Source organism: Lepidochelys kempii, chromosome 9, assembly GCF_965140265.1.
Source record: "Lepidochelys kempii isolate rLepKem1 chromosome 9, rLepKem1.hap2, whole genome shotgun sequence".
NCBI lineage: Eukaryota > Metazoa > Chordata > Testudines > Cheloniidae > Lepidochelys > Lepidochelys kempii.
The window spans coordinates 102,960,543-102,983,763 of NC_133264.1; the positions used below are offsets into that span (position 1 = coordinate 102,960,543).

At 48.1% G+C, this 23,221-nt stretch overlaps 1 protein-coding gene across 3 annotated transcripts in view; it reads left to right on the top strand.

Annotated features, from left to right (window-relative positions):
- The first annotated feature begins 8,956 nt into the window (after nucleotides 1-8,956).
- The window catches only part of LOC140916801 (rho-related GTP-binding protein RhoG-like), a 35,569-nt gene continuing 21,304 nt past the window's right edge, over nucleotides 8,957-23,221 (top strand). Inside the window, exon 1 of one of the 3 annotated variants that reach the window (XM_073358679.1) lies at nucleotides 8,957-9,109. The gene's annotated coding sequence lies outside the window, so the exon portion shown is untranslated. Of the gene's footprint in view, nucleotides 9,110-9,195; nucleotides 9,500-23,221 lie in introns of those variants that run through there. The other 2 variants (XM_073358678.1, XM_073358681.1) reach the window with 2 other exon arrangements.

A 23,221-nucleotide genomic window follows, 5' to 3' on the forward strand; every position in this document is an offset into this window, starting at 1 on the left:
TGATAAGTCTCAACATTTAATTATAAATGGAGAATCATCATTCAACAGGTGTGTTTCTAGTGGGGTCCTACAAAGATCAGTGTTTGGCCCTATACGATTTAATATCTTTATTAATGACATGGCAGAAAACATAAAATCATCATTGATAAAGTTTGTGAATGACCCAAAAATTGGGGGTGGTGGTCAATAACGAAAAGGAGAGGTCACTGATACAGAGTAATCTGCATCACTTGGTAAACTGGGTGCAAGCAAATGATATGTATTTTAATATTCATAGATTCCATGTCCAGAAGGAACCACTGTGATAATCTAATCTGACCTCCTGTCTAACACAGCACATGGAACTGCCCCAAAATAATTCCGAGAGCAGAGCTTTCAGAAAGCCATCCAACATAGCTAAATGTAAATGTAGACAGCTAGGAACAAAGACTCAAGACCAAACTGACACAATGGGGGACTCTATCATGGGAAGCAGTGACTGTAAGAAATATTGGTGGGGGTGGGGGGTCATGGTGGCTAATCAGCTGGCTATTGTGCAGTGCTGTGGCCAAAAGGGTTAATGAGAATCTTGGAGGCATAAACAGGGGACTCTCAAGTACAAGCAGAAAGGTTATTTTACCTAGGTATTTGGCACTGATCTGACCACTACTGGAATCCCGTATCCAAGTCTAGTGTCCACCAGTGCTGGGATGTGACTTTTTTGACAGGTGAGGCACAAATCGCAAAATGGATGTATCTATGACTACAAGTTATAAGGTAGGTGGCAGCAACTCCTCCTTCTCCATTTTGAATGGGACCCAATCTAGTTGGCAGCCTCTGGGCACGCCTGTTGGATCAGCCCTCAAACCCGAGCTAAGTGGGTAAACACTTCGTTTCTCCAGATTCATGGATAGCTCTGGGGTTTAGGTAGAGGCAGGCGACTAGACACCCAGAGTGAGACAGCAGTGCACATGCCCAGAGGCAGAAACGTAGGCACTTAAGGAACTTTTACCCTGACAATGTAGGTGCTGAGTGAGTTTAGGTATCTACAGAGATTGGTGGCAGTTTTTTGGGTTGCAGTGGAGCCTAAACCCCAAACTTAAGGGTCTAAACACCTTTGTGAATCTGGGCCTAAGAGCTTTGCTGTTACTAAGGTCTCTGGAGATTCCCACAGTAGTTTGGTTCCCGTGCTTGCAGAGCTCCCTGCCCATAAAAGAATAGTCTATACTAGTCAAATACCTGATTTCCCCCCCCACCCGCCCTTCTGAGCAAGAGAAGGTATCCCCCATCCCTCCCACAGGAACAGTGATACTAGAAAAAAACCAGCTCTCCTCAAAATGAATACCCAGAGACACCACAAAGAGTGATGTAAAAATAGAGGTGGATGTTTGGACTTGCCTTGCCCTTTCAACCTGGAGAGTGTGTCACCAGTGGCAACAGCAACACAAAAAGCCCCAAGAAACAGGCCAGAAGCTGAAACAAAGGGCACCATAAAGCTGCATTAGAGGGAGACATGAAGCATGAGCTAAGTCTGGATGGGCCCCAGGAAATTAGTGAGGGCTGCAGCCCTGCAACACTCATCTGAAGAGCAGATGAGTAACGGGGGCTCTAGACACAGAAACACCTTGTTAAAGCAAGTCACGCATAGGCAAGAAAGGTTAGGGTTAGGATTAGGGTCCTTCTCTCCCATTGCCTAAGAAGGCTGCGCAGTAGAGGGGGAAAGGAATATGTACAATGGGGCAGGAAGCAGCCTGCAGTCTCCAATGTTCATGAAGCACAGACCTGTTCTCCAAATCTTCTAGGAAAAAGTTTGGTCTACACCAGGGAATGTAGCTGTTGAGGCAGCAAGTGCAGCTGAGCCAGTGCAAATCGTGGTTTAACTGTAAGTGTAGACAGGACCAAACTACAATCAACAGTAGTTCAGAAACCATGGCTGAGCCCTACTTGGAACAAGAGTTAACCAAAGTTTCTGAGCTGGCACTGAACATGGTTCAGTCCTGCCTACACTTACAGTTGACTCACACTCCACACCATTACTTAATCATTTCCCTGCCATTGCAGAGGCATGGGTGCACCTCAGTCCCTGCTATTCTCTGCCTGTGGCACATGTGTCATTTGTAAGACACAGGTGGTATTTTCTCACTCTTCTTGGCATGGCTAAGGCCTCAGCTGGAATACAATGTCCAGTGCTGGGTGCCACATATTAGAAAAGATGTGGATAAACTGGAGCATCCAGAGGAGAGCAACAAAAGTGATGAAAGGTTTAGAAAACCTGACCCGTGAGGAGAAGTTAAAAACCTGGGCATGTTAGGTCTTGAGAAAAGAAGGCTCAGAGGAGACCTGATCACAGTCTTCAGATCCGTTGAGGGCTCCCAGAGGGAGGGTCGTGCTCAATTGTTCTCCATGGCCATCGATGGTAGGACAAGTAATAGACTTAATCTGCAGCCAGGGAGATTCAGGTTAGACATGAGGAAAATCTTTCTAACTATAAGGCAGTGAGGCTCCAGAACACGACTCTAAGGGAGGCTGTGGAATCCCCGCACTGGAGGTTTTTAAGAAAAGGTCAGTCAAACACCTGTCAGGGATGGTCTAGGTTTTGTTGGTCATGTCTCAGTGAAGGAGGCTGGAATTGATGACTTTCTGAGGTCCTGTTCAGTCCTACGTTTCTATGAGTCTGTGATTAAATGCACCTCTGCCAGCAGCAGGAGGGTAGGGTGTGTTGGGGCTACTGACCACTGCCATGGGATGGGGTTAAGTTATGACGTTCAGTTTCTTTATCCTGCCATATTCCAACCCTCCTCTCCCCTGCCCGCCATCACCTTTGTTTTCAGTGGGTAAGCTAGGTTTGGTGAGCACATTTAGAGACAGGCCATCTGGTCGTTAGAGGTGGGCCAGCGCCAACAAAGTGAGTTCTGCCTCAGGCTCTGTGTTCGCATAGGGCAGGGACTGTAACAGGTCACCAATGGGAGCCTGACCCCAGTTGCCAGCAGTCTGTAGTTGCACCTCTGCCTCTCTTTCTCCCCTCTTTCCCCCAGACAGCATGAGGTGCCGCTCCCTGCTCTGGTTTCCCTCTTTGGGTGTGTCCACACTGCAGCTGGGACCAAGCCTCCCAACCCGAGAAGACAGCCTTGCATTAGTGGGTCTGGAACTAGTGTGCTAAAAATAGCGTGAATGTTGTGGCTCGGGCAGCAGGTCTCAAGTCCATGCAACCCCCTTGGTCTGAGCTTGGGCAGCCACCACAGGTCTCTGCCAGAACTGCAACACCTGGACTGCTATCTCTAGTGCACTAGCTCTAAAAGTTTAGCAGTGTAGATCTACCCTTTGTGCTGAAGAGACCTCCATCAATGGATAAGTTGCTGGGGCAAAGAGAGTCTGGATGGAAGGGACTAGCCCCAGAGAGCAGAAGAAGCCATGAGGATGTTCTCCCCAGCAGGGAAGGGGAGTGGGGACCCATCCAGTAGCTCCCAGTTCAGTAAGAGATGCTTCTGTTAGTCACTGCTCTTTTCATCACCAGCTGGGAAGAGTTTGGGGCAGTCCCTGAGCCTGTTGCTCAGGTCCTGCTCAGGGCCGCAGAGCTGTTGCTCCTACAGTTTCACACGTTCTTTGTCTGTGGTGAGAAGGGTGAGTGGGCTGTGGCCTCCCCTTTCTCTCAGCAGTGTGGCTGAGGGGCAGAGTAAGTGTGAGCAGAGTGAGGAAGGAGAATGCTTGGCAGTAAAGCTGTTGCTGATGAGATTGTGCTGCAGAGTGGCTAAGGCAGTACCTGGGTGGTATTGCTTAGGGGCCTTGGCTTCCAGCACTTTTCTTCACATCTCCTCCTCCTGTTCTTGAAGCACATTGAAGCTCTAGCCCTGGGAGTCCAAGTCCAGTCCAAGCTCAACTGGACCCTGACCAAACCCATCAGATTTGGGCAATGGGTGCGTCAAGGCTGCCCACTGTCAGGCCAACTGTACAGGCTAGCCATTGAGCCCTTTCTCCGTCTCCTTGGTGTGCCAGAGGTTGGTCCTGGCAGGTGCCTCCTGGATCGGAGCCTTCCTGGACTATGACCAAAGGGACTGGGTGAATCCCCTTGCGCTTGGCCGGTGCTTGGGGCTTTCCACCCCCTCATACCACCCGGGGAATACTCTAGGAGGTGAGGGCAGCCTTACTGTCTGCCTCACAGGTAGGATTGCCAACTGTCTAATTGCACAAACCCAAACACCTTTGCCCCGCCCCTTCCCCGAGGCCATGCCCCTGCCCTGCCCCTTTTTTGAGGCCCCGCTCTTACTCACTCCATCCCCCTCCCTCCGTCACTCGCTGTCCTCCACCCTTACTCACTTTCACCGGGCTGGGGCATGGGGTTGGGGTGAGGGAGGGGGTGTGAGCTTTGGGAGGGAGTTTGGGTGTGGGCTCAGGGCTGGGGCTCAGGGTTGGGGTGTGGGCTCCAGGTGGGTGGTGCTTACCTTGGGCAGCTCCCGGAAATGGCCAGCATGTCTGGCTCCTAGGCACAGGGCTGGCCAGGTGGCTCTGCGCGCTACCCCTGCCTGCAGGCACTGCCCCCACAGCTCTCATTGGTTGGGAACCCGGCCAATGAGAGCTGCAGAGTAGGCATTTGGGGGCGGGGGCAACACGCAGAGACCCCCTCGGCTACCCTGCACCTAGTCGTCAGAGGGACATGCTGGTCACTTGCGGGAGCCGTGCGGAGCCAGGGCAGGCAGGGAGCCTGCCTTAGCCCCACTGTGCTGCTGACTGGACTTTTAGCGGTCTATTAAAAATCTCCCAGATTGCTTTCAATAGCCACCGGAGATCGAGGCTGATTCCAGGAGACTCCTTGCCAATCCGAGAGGGTTGGCAACCGTACTCTCAGGCCTTTCTTGAGCCGGTCCTGCAGGAGGGTGCTCCCCACTTGCCCCTCACCCGTGGCCCTCCAGACCTTGCCCTTGGGCCCCTGTGCTGTAAGCTTCCCTGGCCAACCTCCCCAGCAGTACCCAAGCCAGTTGTGTAACCTGCTGCTGGTTTGTTTCTGAACCGTGCCTAGGAAACAGCTGTACACACTTGTGCTCCACACCCTTCACTTCCTCACCCTCATGTCGCGCCCCAACACCAAGTGGCAGGACTATCTGCCACCTATGGAGGACGAGGAGCCCCGCTGGGACAGTGTGTATTCCACAATGTCCCCCGACCTGCTGGGGATATTGGTTGGCAGCTCCTTCATGGAGCCATGAGCACAGGCGTGTACCTGGCACGGTTCACCCACCTTCCCAGCACTTGCCCCGTTTGTGGTGAGAGGGAGACCCTAGTGCACATTTACATCGAATGTGCCAGGCTGCAGCCCCTTTTCTGGCTTCTCCAGAGCCTTCTCCTCTGGTTCTAGCTGCACTTTTCCCTGCAGCTCCTGATCTACACTCACCCCATCCATGGCCCCATGAAGTTGCAAGACTTCCTCATCAACCTCCTCCTGGTGCTGACCAAGGTGACTGTGCACCCTACCAAGCAGAGGTGGGTGGACAGGAAGGTACTCTGCAATTGTGGTGCCTATTTTCGCTCATCCCTTAGGTCTTGTATCCTCTGGGTGGTGTCCGTTGACTCCCTGGATGCCTTCAAGGAGCAGTGGGCGCTGACTGGAGTTCTCTGCTCAGTGTTCTCTTCTGGCTCCCTGCTTTTGAGTCTGTAACTCTCACTCCTGTCCAGTTTTATCATTTGTTGTCTCCTGACTTTACTGGAGCCCTGGGTTTAGTTTAGACCCCTCCCATTGGGCTAGGGGAGGGGTCTTCAGATGTGGGCGGGTGCAAGCGCCAGAGAACTCAATAGGTCCAGCCCTGGGAGTGACATTGGGAGTGCTCGTGTAGATGGGCATTTTAGCCACCTTGCAGTCTACCCCTACTCTGAGCAAAACACTGGACACTACACGAGCAGCTGCACATCAGCGGAATGGCTACAGCATGATGGAGCTGTGAAGAAACCTGTTGCTGTAGTTGCCACCTCACTGGAAGACCCAGAGCATGGAAGCATCCCAAGCACAACTCAGCCTGAGACAAACAAGCATGCATTCAAGCTACAGCTGGAGAGAGAAGAGGAACAGAGACAAGAAGCAGGGAAGCAGTCTGTGGAAAGGGGATGGAAGGGAAGGAAGGAACTGGAAGGGACCATGAAGAGAGGCACCAGAGATGGCCTCAAGTCTTTCTAATTTATGTGGTTCCAAAGGGGCCTGCATTTCTAGGGGCTCAACCTGCACATACCCCGTGAGCCAGAATGCTGTCCTTGTTTCTATTGATGCCTTCCAGCTCCACTGACCTTGGCTCACATCTGAGATTAAACTCCCAGCCTGCTCTGAGGCCCTCCCAGAAGCTGCAGTCTGCATACCCTACAGTATAGATGCTGCAGTCTGGCTCAGTAGAACCAGAAGGACAAGATGGCCCAACTGAGTCTAGGCACTGAGCCACTTTAGCACAAGCCCTGAGCTCCAGCTCTGATGATAGGGAGCACTTGGTCCTGGGGTTTGGAGTAGTAGGGGATGGATGCTCCACCAGACAAACATCCTCATTTGGGAGGATTTTGATGGTATAACTGGTCCTGATGTTTGGGGGCTTCTGCCACCCCTTCCCCTGGCTGTCCCATGCTTCTTCCAGTACATCCTCAGCCTCCCCAGACCTGGTTAGACTCTGCTTTTTGGGTCACTGTGGCTAAGGATTCTTTGGATTCCTGGTTTCCCTCTTTACGGCACCTCCCTGCAACACGTACTCTGCACCAAGTATGCTTCTTTGGCTTCCCTGCCTCAGCCCGGCTTGCCTTGTATCCAGGCACCCCTCCAGGGAAGGGCTCCCTTCCAACTGGTGCTGGCTTTGATCCTTTTTGTCAAGGCTTTAGTGATTAGCACATTGTTCAGTCTCACAGACCTAGCCCTGCACACCACAAGGCCCCTCAGTACAATGGGGCCAGGGCCAAGTAGAGTCAAACAAGGTACCTGAGAAACAGGCTCTTTCACATGGTGTGGAGCAGCCAGGAGCACAATAAAGCTACAGAGCTAAGAACTTTATTAGTAGTAACCTGGAGTGACACAGATAACCTGCTGAGGGCATGAGCCCAGGAGCATGAACAAGAAGTGCCTGCTGGCACATCTCCCCTCTGAACTCCAGGAACACCCTTCCCAAATTACCACCATTTCTACTAAGAGAGGTGAACAGAGAATAGTTCAACATGATCTAACTATAAACCTTCCCTAGAGGACAAGACCGCCTGCCTGAACCTCTGAGCTTGCTGAGATAGTTATTCTGTCTCATGTTCAATGGCCCTCTGGTAACTGAATGTGCTGCTATCTTCTTGGATTGTCACTCTTCTTCTTCTTTTTTTAACACTCTAGCCCTTTTCCTTCTGTTTGACTTTAATCTTGTCCTCTCACTTTTCATAAATTCCCAAGGCAGAGGGGACCATTGTGATCATCTAGGCCAGTGGTTCTCAACCTATTTACCATTGTGAGCTGCATTCACACAATATATACACTACCTGTATGGCCCTGAGGATGTCACATGGGCTGGAGCTGTGTGCTGATTGGGCTACGGGTTGAGAACCACTGATCTAATCTTACCTGTATAAGACATGGCATAGGCAACCATTGGAGACAGGACACCTGGACCTTGGGGCTGAACCAGCCTGTCAATTCCAAAAACCTATGAGATGGGACGTATGCTTTTATGTTAAATGCTGTTCATTTTGTTTCCTCATCTACCTACGTTCCCTCACCCATCCCTCACCCCTTGGTTTGAGTTTAAACATCTTCTGCATTGTTTCATTTCTTGCAGTAGTTTAACACAGAATTATGTTTTCTTAAAAAAATATAAAGAATTTTTTAAAGAAAAAACTTTAAAGTTTGGGCCCAAATTACTTCTGGCCTTTGTAAAAAATATGTGGTCACTGGGAGCTAGCTAAGTACTGAATCTCTTCCTATGGGTCCTGCAGTGCCTCTTGCCTTCTCTTTTTGACTGTAAGCTTTTCTGGATCATGGGGTGTCTTTATACTTGCAATATGCACAACACAAAGCACACTCGTGGTTAAGAAATAATAAATAAGTGAAGTTCTCCACCCAGATACAAGTCACGTCCCTTAACACGTTGGATTCTAGGTCCAAGAGAGTTAAGTCCAAAGCTGACTACAAAGAGATCTCACTAAACTGGGTGACTGAGCAACAAAATGGCAGATGAAAATCAATGTTTATAGGTGCAAAAAAACAATTATAGATCTAACTATACATATAAAATGATGGGTCTAAATTAGCTGTTACAACTAAATAAAAAGATCTTGGAGTCACTGGGGCCAGTTCTCTGAAAACATCTGCTTAATGTGCAGCGGCAGCCAAAAAAGCGAACAAGGTAGGTAAGGAAAGGAAAGGAAAGGGCTAGGTAAGGAAAGGAAAGGAAAGGGCTAGGTAAGGAAAGGAAAGGAAAGGGCTAGGTAAGACTGAAAATATCATAATACGTCCGTAGAGATCCATGTGCACCCACCCTTGGAATACTGCGGGCAGTGCTGGCTGCCCCAGCTCAGAAAGACGCATTTGAATTGCAGAAAGCACAAGGCAGGGCAAGGACAGGGCTGCATCGCTGGTCTGGTCACGCCTGCGGAAGCACCTGGCACTGGCCACGGGCGGAAGGCAGGACGCTGGGCTGGACGGACATTGCTCTGACCCAGCCTGGCCGCTCTGGTCACATGTCCCCTCTGGGCCGGCTTCCCCTGCGTGCAGCGCCGAGCGCACAGGGCGGGAGGGCAGGCTGCATGGACCTGGGCTGCCCTGGGGAGCCATCGCGCTGCCCCGGAGAACGCCGGGCCCGGGAGAGCAGGCGCGGCGCCTGTGGGTGCCCAGCGCGCCCAGGGTCGCCAAGCCTGCCCCCGATTTGCGGCCCCCAGGCCGGTTGGGGCGGAGTCATGGCGACCCCAGCCTCGCTCGGGGGAGGAGCTAGCTCGCCCTGAGGGACTAGATCTCCCAGAGGACACCGCGCTCGTAGGCGCACATGCGCAGTGTGGGGGCCGAGGGGCGCGCACGCGCGGGGCGAGTCCCGGGGCGGGTCCCTGGAGGTTGCTCTTCTCGTACCGGTCGTTCCGGCTGAGGGCCCGCTCGGCAGAGGAGCCTGCGGCGACTGCGGCCTCCACCGGCCGACGCGAGGTGAGCGCGGAGCCAGCTCCCCGGGGCGCCCTGGCCGCAGCCTGGCCCTCTGTCCCGGAGCCCCGCCGGGGGCGGCTGCGGGCCGGTGTCTCGGCGGCGCGCCCGTCTGGCGCGCGGGGAGGCTGCGCGGGGCCCCGGCAGGGGCAAGGCCGCGGCGGGAAGCTGGCGCGCTGCGTCCATCTTGGGCACCTCACGGCCCCCGGGCCTCTCCCCACGCCCTGGGCGCAGGGCCGGGCCTCCCGACGGGGCTGAGCCCGAGGCCGGCTGTCCTGAGTACCGGGCTCGAGCCGTCGCCTCAGGGCGGGCCCGGGGCAGGCTCGTGGCGATTCCCGTCGGGCCTGGGCCTGGCCTGGCCTGGCCTGCTGCCGCCTTCTCCGTGACGGGACCCAGGTGAAGCGGCTCCCCAAAGCATCGCGTCGCTGCCCAGAACACCCTCCGCGGTTCTTGCCTTCCCGCGCGAAGCAGGAGGCCTTGTGTGCGCCACCGTTTTATTTTGGATAGTGTGTTTCGTTCCTCCCTCTCTCCGAATGCCTGAGTTAATTTCCTTGCCAATTTAGCGTTTCTTTTCCTCACTTTCAAGGAACTGCCCACCTTAAAGAACTGGCCGTCTCTACTGGTCCCCTTCTGTCTTTTCGTGCTTTGTGCTCAGTGCCTCTCCACTAAGGAGCTCACCCTCATTTGGTTTGTTATCTTTATATAAGATGTTTCTTCACAGATGTTTCTCTTTCCCCACTGCCCTTCCCCATGAAACTTCTTTGATTTTTTTGTAAGGCAGATGTTCTCCCAATGACTCCCTTAAGATGCTCCTCTTATTGTGTGTGGTGAGGATTCTGTAGTCTTCACCTTTCCTGGCTATCTCTTGGGTAGAGAGGCTTCACAGAGCTACCCATTTTTGAGGTCTTGGCAGCTGGGAGTGGCATGAGAAGACTGTTTTGATTTGCAGTCACCTCTGCCCCATTTACACTTTGGCTTCTCTCAGGGAGTATCTGTTGTGCCTGCAGATGTCCATAGCTTTCCTAGCAAGCAGCCAGAGTCTTACTGTGCTCTGCAGAATTTTGAATAGCACTCTGAAGCTGATCAGAGTTATGCAGAGTATATCACACCATTAATGCTGCTGCTTGGTAAAGTGGTGGGCTGCAGTTGTGGTCCTGGTGCTGTCTGCCTTCCTGAGTCTTCTGACAATGTAACATGAAGATAAGACACATGTGATCTTTATAACCTCAAAACCTATCTCTTTCTTATGTAAAATTGTATATTTTGTAGAAAACAATGGCTTGGGCCTCCCATAGTTAAAGTAGAAAGCTTCCGTTTGTCACTAGCAAGTGAAATTTTCAAGTCCTGATCTAGGGGAAATATTTACAGTTGGTGGCGCTGGCAGGCTGTCATTTTCTCCTCAGAGGTTTGTCATTCTCCCTCTAAGCTACTTACTGCAGCAACAGCAGAACAGATACCCTTAATTCTGTTAAGTCATATCCCAAACTTAATGCCTCAAGGAGGGGAATCAACAAGAACATCACAAACCAATCCATGAATACATTATTGGATATCCTAAATGTATTAGCCAAGAGGAAGTGTGAGGCCTCATTTGGGGAGAAGAACAGCCTATATTATGGGCAGCACTAACTGCGCAATAGTTAGGGTTGCAGCATGATCTCTATTAAAAACTGAATTCTGTAGTTGCTTTAAAGTTAATATCCACAGTGTGATTGATTTAAAGTGGAATGCCAGTTTTCCCCATTTTAAAATGATAAAACTTCCTCACCTCTTCCTTACAACACCTCTATGAGGATAAATTTAATTGTTTTTGAGGTGCTCTGATACTACAGTGAGGGATGATGTATAAGCACCTAGATCAGTGGCACTCTTTTGAGCTGTCCCTCTCCCCTCAACACACACACAAGTTTTAGTATCCTGTTTTGGCTCAAAGGGGCCTGACAGCCTTCTTTTTAACTCTGAGATGGATTGGCAGGGTGCACTGATGAGCCAATTTTTGTCCTCTCTTGGAGGAGAGGGAGAGGCTATCCCACTTTCACAGTCATCCTCTGCTCTGGGGAGGTGCTGTCTGAGAGCATGTGGGCACACTAACCAGTGTTTCTGCTTTAATTAATGGACAGTATTGACCATGCTTCAATTATTGCTGGAGCCATGTTACCACCCTTTGCTGCAGTCCTGTCCTGGAGCCAACTTACATTGTAAACTAACTATAATCACCTTCCATGGGGAAGATTTTGTGGGAAGTTTACTCTCTGATCCTAAAACCTATGAATCTGCTAGAGGTAGATATGAGGAAGGATTAAGAATGTGAAACAACATGAACAATGGCATAGTTTTGAATTCCAGCATGCATCTGCATGCTCTACAGCTGTATTCACAGTTAGGTATAACTTTATTGAATGGTGGAAGAATTAGTTGGAGCATCTTGGCAGAGCATTTTGGCAGAGCTTTTGCTGTGATATGAAGAGAGGTGCATGTATACCTTCAGAGATCAAGTATAACTCGTTTCAGTGCTGAATCTTGTCTGTCTGTAGAGGTGAACAAGTGTCTTACCTTGAGGTTGTCAGCAGTCTGGTTGCATACATTAAAGTGGTCTCCGTGGTTTAGTGAGGGCTAAGTGAAGCATCGCTAACAAGACAGGATTAATAGTTATGAAAAAACAAATATAATGAGAATTCAGCAACTCACAACTCGAGCATTTCTTTAGAAGGCAAAGTACCACAAGAAGTGAGTAAATTCGCATATCTTGGCAGTAGCATGGAAGCCGGTGGGGATGTCCAGATGGAAATAATGTCACCAATTACCAAGCAACAGCTGCATTTATCACCTTAACAAGATTTGGTTATTGAAAATCTACGCTTGATTAACTATGACTCTTCAACTCAAATGTTATTTCCAGCTAACATATGGAGGTCAAAACCAGAAATCCACCTAAGGTACAGACAGGCATCTAAGGGCTGTCCAAAAGAGAGTCATGTATTAGGAGGATTTACTATGGCTGTATTTCTGCAGTTTAGGCTAATAATTCATACTTCAAAATGAATGTGCAGGTATCCTAATGGGGAGGGCAGGTGTTCCTGAAATATCAAGTTAACTCTGTATTTCCTGGCCTTCATAAGCTTGATTTGATTATCTTGTAATGATAACACTTCTCAAGGGTATGTGAGGAGACCTCATCTGAATGTTTCCTGGTTTTTTAATGTTTGATTTTGGGGATTTGAAGTCCCATATTCTGGGGATGGAAGGCATGTTGTACGGCAGCATCACTTAACACTCCATCTTTATGAAAGGTTTGGTGAGTGAATAAAATATGCCCAATATATCAGGAAAGCTCTTGGCAGTATCAGAGGTGCTGAAACTCCCAGAAGAAAGAAGAGCGCTCTGCATCTGTTCACATTTGGAAGGTTATCTTCAGAATTTTAGTGGTTAGAACCTTTATTAATGAAAGGTTAGTTTCTGCAGAAATTAATGGCATAGACACTCCAGCTTGTCAGTGAAAAATTCTTATGTCACTCATGAGTAGTCAAATAAGACAAGATGTGAAGGAGGAGAAAATAATTAAGGTTATTGAGAAAGTAAAAATAAATGAAGAAAAGAAATTAGACTTTGCTATTTATGAGGCACTCTTGTGGATTATTTTGACATTTCCAGATCTTAGCGTACATGGAGATGGGAGACATGCTGTGATTTCCCCCCCCCCCCCCCCCCCCGCAATAAGTGATTTCTGCACTTAAATATCAGTAAGTAGGGAATTGAAGATACTGGAAACAGAGAATACCATATAATTTATATTGGTAAACCCTTTGGTTTTGTCCCTATTCTCTCTCTCTTCCCCGCCCCTCCCCCCATTGGAAGATGTACAGAAAGTGTAAAACATTCCATTAACACCTCCCCACCCCTGCTATATTAAAAGATTATTAAGTTGCAAATGGAATCTCTAATGGTGTAGAAAGCCAAAGTTAAGGTGCCTGAACAACTTCAACTCCACCTCTGGTGCATATGCATTATGATGGGCTCAGATTACATGATCACATAGTAGTTTTCCTAAAAGGCTGCCTCATTCAGTGAAGAGATTAGATATGCTTCATGAATAAGGCAGCTTTTTAATATTTATAGTATCCTCATTGTTCAGTGTGTGGGCCATATTCTTAATGCATTGCTTGCCGTGCAACCCTTGGACTGAATGAGGTGGAGTCTGTAGGTCCCTGTCTCTTTAACAACACGTTATCTGTCCCAGGCTAAGATGAGTCTGTAAAGCATGAATTCCACAACTCTTTCTTGTGCCACTAACAAAAATCTGTTATGAAGGCGGCAGTTGTCTGGGGCTTGTCTCTTTCAATGTCCAATCTGCACACTGGGTCATGTAGAGGAAAATAGGTGTTCATATAATTAAAAGTTGGATCATAAGGGCATAAGAGGGCAGTATTAAGATTATGCAGACAACATTAAATTTGGCATTTCCAGCCTTTGGTATGCTTTATTTTGCAATATTAATGTTCCTTTGATGTAGTGTTTGGGATGGAATGTCCCACGTTTGCTTTTTTAAAAAAAAACTCTAAAACAATGACATATGCAATTATTTGCTAACCACAAGTTAAATGCACTTTCCTGTACAATCTGGGCACACAATACAATGAAACCAGCATTCTTTTGGAGCCCTGGCTACTTCAACACATTCAGACCATACTTTAAAAGCCTGTACCTTTTAAAAAAAATGAAATAAAACTCAGTTTTCTTACTTATATACGAGCAGCTGAAAAGCTGGGTTGTTTCACAAGTGTAATTTGTAAATTAAAAATGACTGAACTCAAATTTGTGTGTCACTTAAGTTTATGGTAAGACTGAGTGGGGGGTGTGTACTGATTTTTATTTTTTTTTGATGATGAATGAAGGGTGTGTGTTGCCATGAGGGGCTGGCTATGTGTTTGGGTTTATTGTGCATACTAATTGTGTTGGTGGTGGTTTGTATCTGGGGGAGGTTGTGCTGGCAGTTGGGCCAAGTGATCAAGCCATCTGTGCAATTGCCCTCATAAATCCAATGAGACAGTTTTATGCAAATTAGCTGTAGAGTAAGGGTGGTGGTTGGTTATGATATCAGAGGTAACAATGGTCTTATGACTCTTGGTACATCATAAATATGTCTTACTGTAGCTGTATACCGCACAGGTGTAATTTGTAAAGTGAAAATTGAGAACTTAAACTGGATGGTCACAGATGGTGAAACCTAATAATAATTCACCCTGGTGATATTTTGAACATACTTGTAGTTGATTCTGTTGCTTCATGCTGACTCTACAGACATAATAGGCTTCAGAGTGACCCACAGTGACATTCCTGGAATCTTATCTATATAGATGCACAAATCTAATGGAATACTGAGAGACTGTCTCTCCAGTAATACCTTCCACTCAGTTTATATATAGCAGAGAGCGCTTGGAGCACTGGGTCTGGTGCAAAGCCTGAACCAGAGGTTATGAACCAAAGCCAGGCCATCTATTAAAATAGATGCTTACAAATTCACTGTTCGGTATGTGAACTTGGCAAAGTTATTAGTGTACAAGGCACTAGATATTTATGTAAATATATTTTAGAAGGCTAGTATAGCTACACCCCAATCTAGTACAAGATAAGATGGTTTGACAGAACACTGAATAGGGATCTTTTGTCTGAGATATTGGGGATAATGGGAGGTAACAAACAGATGTCATGAAACACATAAGGTGGTTTATTTCAGTTGTTTTTCTAAATGTTGGGGTATCTCACAAAGGTTTATGGTGTGGCTGAGGGGACATCAGAGACTCCTGCTGCTGACTGAGCCACTCCTTGCCATGGGGCACTCATGTTAATGTAGTTGAGCAAGTCATTATGAATGTGCCTTGAGGGCGATAAACCTGACCTAGTGCTTTTGTCACCGAACCATGCCTGTTGCCTTTCTACATTGAGGTCTACTGAATTAGCAGTCTGTGCTCTCTATTAATTCTGAAAACACTGGAGCTCTGAGGACAGAAGCACTGAACAGCTGTAACAGCTTACCAGCCTTAACAGTATTCCACCCTTCTACAAGCACAATACTCATTGCTAATGAAACATGGACAAATTTAGTTTTATTCTGTTAAAGAGCCCTCTGCACATGTGTGAAAGGTGTATTTTTAAAATCCTTATATCTTGGCCATATCAAAATAGATTTTGAGCAGACCTCTTAAAGGTACATTTGTGACTGAACAGTTATGTCCCTGCTATAAACTTTAGGTTTCTTCTGCCTCCCACTGAAGTGCTAGTGATGTTCAGGTAGATCTAACCTTTTTCTAGCAGAAAACTTGTATTTTCCCTGAACAGCCACCCCTTCAAAAACTGAACCGTTTCTATTCAAACTTTTCTTTAAAACTGCTTTTGGAATGACAACAAATGTTAGTCAAAATAATTGACAAAATTGTAAACTTATGAATGTGAGCATATAAAATGGGAATGCTTGGAGAAACTTTAATTGTATATGTTCCACCTATAATTGATATTGGGTCCCTTTTCTAGAGCCTTCTGTCTGAGGATTTCAGCGCTTTAAAAAGTGAATGAATTAAGCCTTGCAGCATCCCTGCGAGACAGTGAAGACTGAACTCCATTTTATGGATGGGGAATAGATGTACAGAGAATTTACGTGACTTGTCTGAGGTCACCCAGGAAATCTGTGGCAGAACTGGAGATGGGTCGTAGGAGTCCTGATTCCTAGTCCTCTGCTTTAGTTACAAAATCATTCTTGCCCCTCAATGCTTGTAAAGGGGCTGTGTGTGTTTGAACATGTGCTACCAACATCATACAGTGGAAATTCATAACCTTACATATAATGTTGCTATTCATATTTCACTATTAGTGACCACCAAGTTATTAGTTCTCAATTGATACCTCACAGGGTATATTTTGTACAAAGATTATTAAAGTGATATGTAGGGTGTGAGTACAGGGGTGCATCCAGTCACAGAAACCCTTTCAGTCTCTCCTTTTTTTTACCCATTGCTTCTTCCTTCCTTCCTTCCTTCAGCTGATAGTGCTCTTCCTGTGCTTCGAGAGCACAGAGGGGAGCTGATCAAAATGATGGCTTTGTAGGACAAATATCATTGTACTGAGTGCCGGGGACTACTTCCACTAAGCCCTCCTCTTCTGCTCACAGGTATCCAAGGCTGCCTGGGGCCCTGCTCAAACTGTCTGAAGGGACTTTAATGAGGACTGCCAAATTTTGTCAGACAAGGTCCTCAAACAACTTTAACTGCATGTTATTTCTGTTCAAAGCCAAACCCCACTATGTTTAAAAAAGTAGGCAACAAGAGCATTGTTGCAAGGGCAGAGCCCAGGAGCAGTAGTAACTCTAGCTACTAAACAAGAGCCAACAAGAACAAATAAGGTAAATCTCCACACTGTGATAGTAAGACTGGAAAAAGGCTAATGTAGTGCTCATCTTTAAAAAAGAGAAGGAGGATCCTGGGAACTACAGGCCAGTCAGCCTCACCTCAGTCCCCAGAAAAATCATGGAGCAGGTCCTCAAGGAATCAATTCTGAAGCACTTAAAGGAGAGGAAAGTGATCAGGAACAGTCAGCATGGATTCACCAAGGGCAAGTCATGCCTGACTAATCTAGTTGCCTTCTATGACCAGATAACTGGTTCTGTGGATGAAGCGAAAGCAGTGGATGTGTTGTTCCTTGACTTTAGCAAAGTTTTTGACACTGTTTCCCACAGTATTCTTGTCAGCAAGTTAAAGAAGTATGGGCTGGATGAATGCACTATAAGGTGGGTAGAAAGTTGGCTGGATTGTTGGGCTCAACGGGTAGTGATCAATGGCTTCATGTCTAGTTGGCAGCCGGTATCAAGCGGAGTGCCCCAAGGGTCAGTCCTGGGGCCGGTTTTGTTCAATATCTTCATAAATGATCTGGAGGATGGTGTGGATTGTACCTTCAGCAAGTTTGCAGACGACACTAAACTGGGAAGAGTGGTAGATACGCGGGAGGGTAAGGATAGGATACAGAAGGACCTAGACAAATTCGAGGATTGGGCCAAAAGAAATCTGAGGTTCAACAAGGACAAGTGCAGAGTCCTGCACTTAGGATGGAAGAATCCAATGCACCACTACAGACTAGGGACCAAATGGCTAGGCAGCAGTTATGCAGAAAAGGACCTAGGTGTTACAGTGGACGAGAAGCTGGATCTGAGTCAACAGTGTGCCCTTGTTGCCAAGAAGGCCAATGGCATTTTGGGCTGTATAAGTAGGGGCATTGCCAGCAGATCGAGGGACGTGATCGTTCCCCTGTATTCGACATTGGTGAGGCCTCATCTGGAGTACTGTGTCCAATTTTGGGCCCCACACTACAAGAAGGATGTGGAAAAATTGGAGAGAGTCCAGCAGAGGGCAACAAAGATGATTAGGGGGACTGGAATGCATGACTTACAAGGAGAGGCTGAGGGAACTGGGATTGTTTAGTGTGCGGAAGAGAAGAATGAGGGGTGTTTTGATAGCTGCTTTCAACTACCTGAAAGGTGGTTCCAAAGAGGATGGATCTAGACTATTCTCAGTGGTAGCGGATGACAGGACAAGGAATAATGGTCTCAAGTTACAGTGGGGGAAGTTTAGGTTGGATATTAGGAAAAACTTTTTCAGTAGGAGGGTGGTGAAACACTGGAATGCATTACCTAGGGAGGTGGTGGAATCTCCTTCCTTAGAAGTTTTTATGGTCAGGCTTGACAAAGCCCTGGCTGGGATGATTTAATTGGGGATTGGTCCTGCTTTGAGCAGGGTATTGGACTAGATGACCTCCTGAGGTCCCTTCCAACCCTGATATTCTAAGATAACCCAGAGCACAGTAATTGGTAAGTTAAAGATTCTCCCTATCCTTTATAATGTCCAGTGCTTTGGGAACCCTGACATATATGAGACCCTTGCTTCTAAAGTGTTAGCTATGACATAGAAAGTGGGAGTTGCTCTTCACCTGAAAGATTACTCAGAACAGCCATAATCTTGGTCAGGGTGGCCCCAGAAACTCTCTACCATTAACTACATATAAAAGGGGCAAGTAAAAAGGCCCATCAGAAAGTGGACAAGAAGTCACAACCTTTTTTTTTTTTCCCCTTTAAGTTTTCCACACTTTTGTATTTTTCCTCTGATAGAGACTTTCCAAAATCCAGGAAGTATAAAAAGTATGAGGAAAGTCAAGAAAGCGCTGGAAGCACTCAGGTTCATTTTTCCTGAGAGTTGAACTCTCTTGTCTTTAGTGGAGTCAGAGGTGTTGTTTCCCTCTCTCCCCCCAAAGAATATTTCAACAGTGGGGTGAAATTACTCTGATAAGTGACCTGTAACAGCCTGTGGGGACGGGGGAGACACCAGAAAATTCCCATACAGTAGCAAGAAAGAGCAGATTCTCCATATTAATGATTCCATAAAATGTGTAATTAGGTCAGAATGGGAGCATCCTCAAGACAATACTGCAACAAGCAGAGTAAAATTTCATATGTTCCAAAGGAAATACCAAGTTGTAGAGCTGATGCTCAATTGTAAATGGGGAATCATCACTGAGTGGGTGTGTTTCAGGTGGAGTGACACGGATTGTTTCTTGGACCTAAACTGTTTAACACCTTTATCAAAAACTCAGAAGAAAACACAAAATCATGACTAATAAAGTTTGCAGATGACAGAAATAAGGGGAGCGATAAATAATGAAGAGGACAGGTTACTGAGATTCAGAGCGACCTGGATTGCTTGGAAAAGTGCACAAGCAAAATGTGTTTTTAATATGGGTAAATGTATACATCTAGGAAGATGTAATGTTGGCCATACTTCCATATAGGGGACTCTGTCATGGGAAGTAGTGACCCTGATAAAGATTTGGGGATGGAGGGGGGAATAATCAGCTGAACTTGAGCTCCCTGTGTGACACTGTGCCCAAAAGAGCTAATGCAATCCTGGGACGATATGACAGGGTATGGTCCTGCTTCTGTCTCTTTTCAAGCAATAGCCTGCTTAGAGACCTTATTCTGATCAAACACTTCGTGGTTTATTTCACCATATTTCCCTCACCACCTGTACAAAGTCATGCTGCTCTGTATTTTGTGACTGGGTCAGGCCAGATGGCTATAGGAGAGTGATAGAAGGCAGATATATTAGCCCCAGGTTAAGTAGGTCCCTTTTCCCTGGGTAAGGTAACAGGGAAGGTTCCAGAACAATCAGGAACTTTCTGGAAACAATTAAGGCAGGCTGTTTAGAAGCTGCCAGAATCAATTAAGACAGGCAAGCTAATCAGGGCACCTGGGTTTAAAAAGGAGCTCACTTCAGTTTGTGGTGCATGCGAGGAGCTGGGAGCAAGATGTGCAAGAAGCTGAGAGTGAGATGGCTTACTACTGGAAGACTGAGAAGTAGAAGCATTATCAGACATCAGGAGGAAGGTCCTGTGGTGAGGATAAAGAAGATGTTGGGAGGCGGCCATGGGGAAGTAGCCCAGGGAGTTGTAGCTGTCATGCAGCTGTTCCAGGAGCCACTGTAGACCGCTGCAATCCACAGGGCCCGGGTTCCCTCCATCCTCCCAACTGCCTATTTGATGCCAGAGGAGTTGACCTGGACTGTGGGTTCCACCAGAGGGGAAGGTCTCTGGCCTGTTCCCTGATCCACTAGGTGGATCAGCAGAGACTGCGGGGATTGTTCTTCCTTTTCCCCATGCTGGCCAGTGATGAGGCTAACTGAGAGAGAGGCAGATTTGAGCCATGAAAATGGTCAGACTGAGGGCTGCTGTGAACCTATGAGGCGAGCAAATCAGCCCATAAATGCAGGACCCAGCAAGGCAGAGGAGAAACTTTGTCACAACTGGTGTCAGTGGTGGGATCCGGTGTGCACAGCACAGCGGAAGAAGGAGGGTATGGGGGGGGGGAAGGGAGCAGGTGGGGTTTTTTTTGTTTTGGTTTTTTTCCCCCCACCACAATGGAAGACATAGTGCGGGCACTGATTCAAGCCACAGCCGCCCAGCAGGAGGCTACCTGTGTCCAGGCAGCCGCCCAACAGGAGGCAGTGCGGCTGCAGCAGGAGACCAATCACCTGTTGATGGACCAGGCCCCTCAAGACCGTACTGTGTTGCGGGAACTGGTAAGTTAAGTGAAGGCCCTTACGGAGATGAACCATGGCCATGATGGGATGCGGATCATATGGGCCAGCAATTGCCTGCAGAAAATGATGAGGGAGGGTGACATAGAGGCATATCTCCTGGCCTTTGAGAGGACAGTCCTAGTGGAGGCCTGGCCTCGAGATCAGTGGTTTGGCATCCTTGCCCCATTCCTGTGTGGGGAGACCCAGAAGGCCTACTATGATCTGCCTGAAGAAGCTGCAGCAGACTATCCCCAGCTGAAAGCAGAGATCCTGGCCAGATCTGGAGTAATGACCGCAGTGCAGGCCCAGCGGTATCACGAGTGGAGGTACCAGGAAAACAAAACCCCATGGTCCCAATTGTATGACCTCATCCATCTCACACAAAAGTGGTTGCGAACTGAGTCCTGGAGTCCAGAAGAGATACTAGAGGTTCTGGTCATCGACCAATACATGAGGGGACTACCTCCAGACCTTTGCGCCTGGGTAAGCCAGAACGAACCCTCCACCTATGACGAGGTTGTTGCACTGGTAGAGAGGCAAAGGATGGCAAGGGAGCAGACCCGACCAATTAAGGAAGAGGCACCCCGGGTTAAATTGGCAGCACCAAGCCCTAGAGCTTGGGTGTCTGGGCCACCAGGAGAGCACAGGTGGGGGAAAAAAAGGGGGGGGGGCCTGAAGGCCCACCAGAAGCCACAAAGAGGAGCACTGAGGGAGAAGAGGATCGTGATGTTAGAAGGCCCAAACCAAGAGACCAGGGAATGCCTAGGGCTCCATACAGATGTTATGCCTGCGGGGAGTGGGGACACATAGCTGCACAGTGTCCCAATGCCAAGGAGCCTATGCAGTGTAACCTGGGGAACTGGGCAGACCCATGCTCCCTAATCCACCTTGTGGGGGTCTCACTAACACCACATATGTACACCAGACCAGTGAAGCTAAATGGGGTAGAGACCACGGCACTGGTTGATTCAGGCAGTGCTATCCTGCTTATCTCGGGGAAGCTCGTGAAGCGTAGTCAGCTGCTGTAGGCTAAATGTATGGGGATAACATGCGTCCATGGGACAGTTAGTTACTATCCCACCATCCCAGTAAAAATTGAAATCCAGGGAAACACTTCTGAGGTAGCAGCAGATGTAGTTCCTAAACTCTCATACCCAGTGCTCATAGGAAGGGACTTCCCTGCTTTTGGAGACGGACTTCCCTGCTTTTGGAGACTGACTCCCAGTAGAGGGATTGGAGAGAGAGGGGGACCCTGAAATTAGTGAGGTGTCCATAGTAGACTGTCAACCCCCAATCTTCTCTGAAATATCCCCAGATTTGTTCTCCCCTCCCAGACTGGGTAGAAAGACTAAAAGGGAAAGAAGGGCAGCTAAGGCTCTGGGAACCTGAATACTGACCCAAAGCCAGAGGGTCGCTCTCATAGGTAGGCGGACCCAAGCAGCTGAACAGGAGGCCACCCAGGAGGGAGAAGCACCCGAGTCTGACCCCACTCTAATGCCTCTGAACAGAGACTGGTCCCCTAGAACTTGGGCAGATTAGCCGCAGGAGAGGAAATTTTGGACAGGACCAGGCTGAAGACCCAAGGTACGACAATATTAGGAAGGAGGTGACCGAAATAGATGGGGTTCCATAGAATGGAAAACCCAGGGACAATGACCCTGCTTCATAATGAAGAAGGATCTCTTATAACGGGTTGCACCAGTACAGGGACAGAAGGTGCAGCAGATCCTAGTACCTCAAAAACATCAGAATGCTGTATTAAGTCTTGCCCATAGTTATCTTTTTGGGGGGCATTTGGGGGTAGAGAAGACCCTGGCACGGGTCCTATGATGGTTCTTCTGGCCTGGAGTACATGAAGTATGGAGGTACTGTGCATCCTGCCTAGAGTGTCAGTGCACAGTCCCCATCCCCACTTGAGGGCACCTTTAGCACCCCTTCCTATCATAGAGGTCCCCTTCGAGCGAATAGCCATGGACCTGGTGGGACCCCTGGAGAAGACGGCGCAGGGCCACCAATACATACATGTTGTTTTGGACTATGCCACTCGCTACCCAGAAGCTGTCCCCCTGTGGAACACAGCTTCTAAAACGATAGCTAAAGAGCTGGTGGGGATCTCTGCCTGAGTGGGGCTACCAAAGAAGATATTAACAGACCAAGGAACCCCTTCTATGTCGAAGCTAATGAAGGATCTCTGTACACTACTCCATATACATACCCTGAGGACTTTGGTCTATCATCCACAGACCGATGGGCTGGTAGAAAGGTTTAACCGACCCCTCAAGGCTATGATAAGGAAGGTGGTAAGTTGGGATGGGAAGGATTGGGACACCTTACTACCTTACCTTATGTTTGCCATCTGGGAGGTACCTCAGGCTTCAACTGGGTTTTCCCCCTTTCAGTTATTGTACGGGTGCCACCCCCATGGCATACTAGATATCGCAAAAGAAATCTGGGAAGAGGAACCCAATGAGGGGAGAAATATAATTGACCATGTGTTGCAGATGCAAGACCGGATAGCCCAGGTCACCCCTATTGTATGGAAACATTTGGAAAAGGCGCAGGAGGCCCAGCGAATCCATTACAATCACCAGGCAAAAGTCCAACAGTTCCAACCAGGGGATCGGGTGATGGTGTTGGTACCCACAGCAGAAAGCAAGTTTCTGGCCCAATGGCAGGGGGCCTATGAGGTGGTTGAACCTGTGGGGGAAGTAACCTACAAGGTGTGGCAGCCAGGACGCCGAAAACAAGGACAGATTTATCACATTAATCTCTTGAAACCGTGGCACCAGCGAGAGGCATGTGTAGTGGCCCAAGAGGCCCTGATCCAGGGAAATAACCTACATGAGCAGATCAGAATATCCACTGATCTGACACTGAACCAGAATAAGGAGGTAACTGAGATGATCAACTGGTACCAGGACGTGTTTTTAACCAAACCAGGCCAGACCACCGAAACACATCACCACATTGTCACAGATCCTGGGGCAAAGGTAACTTTAAGGCTCTA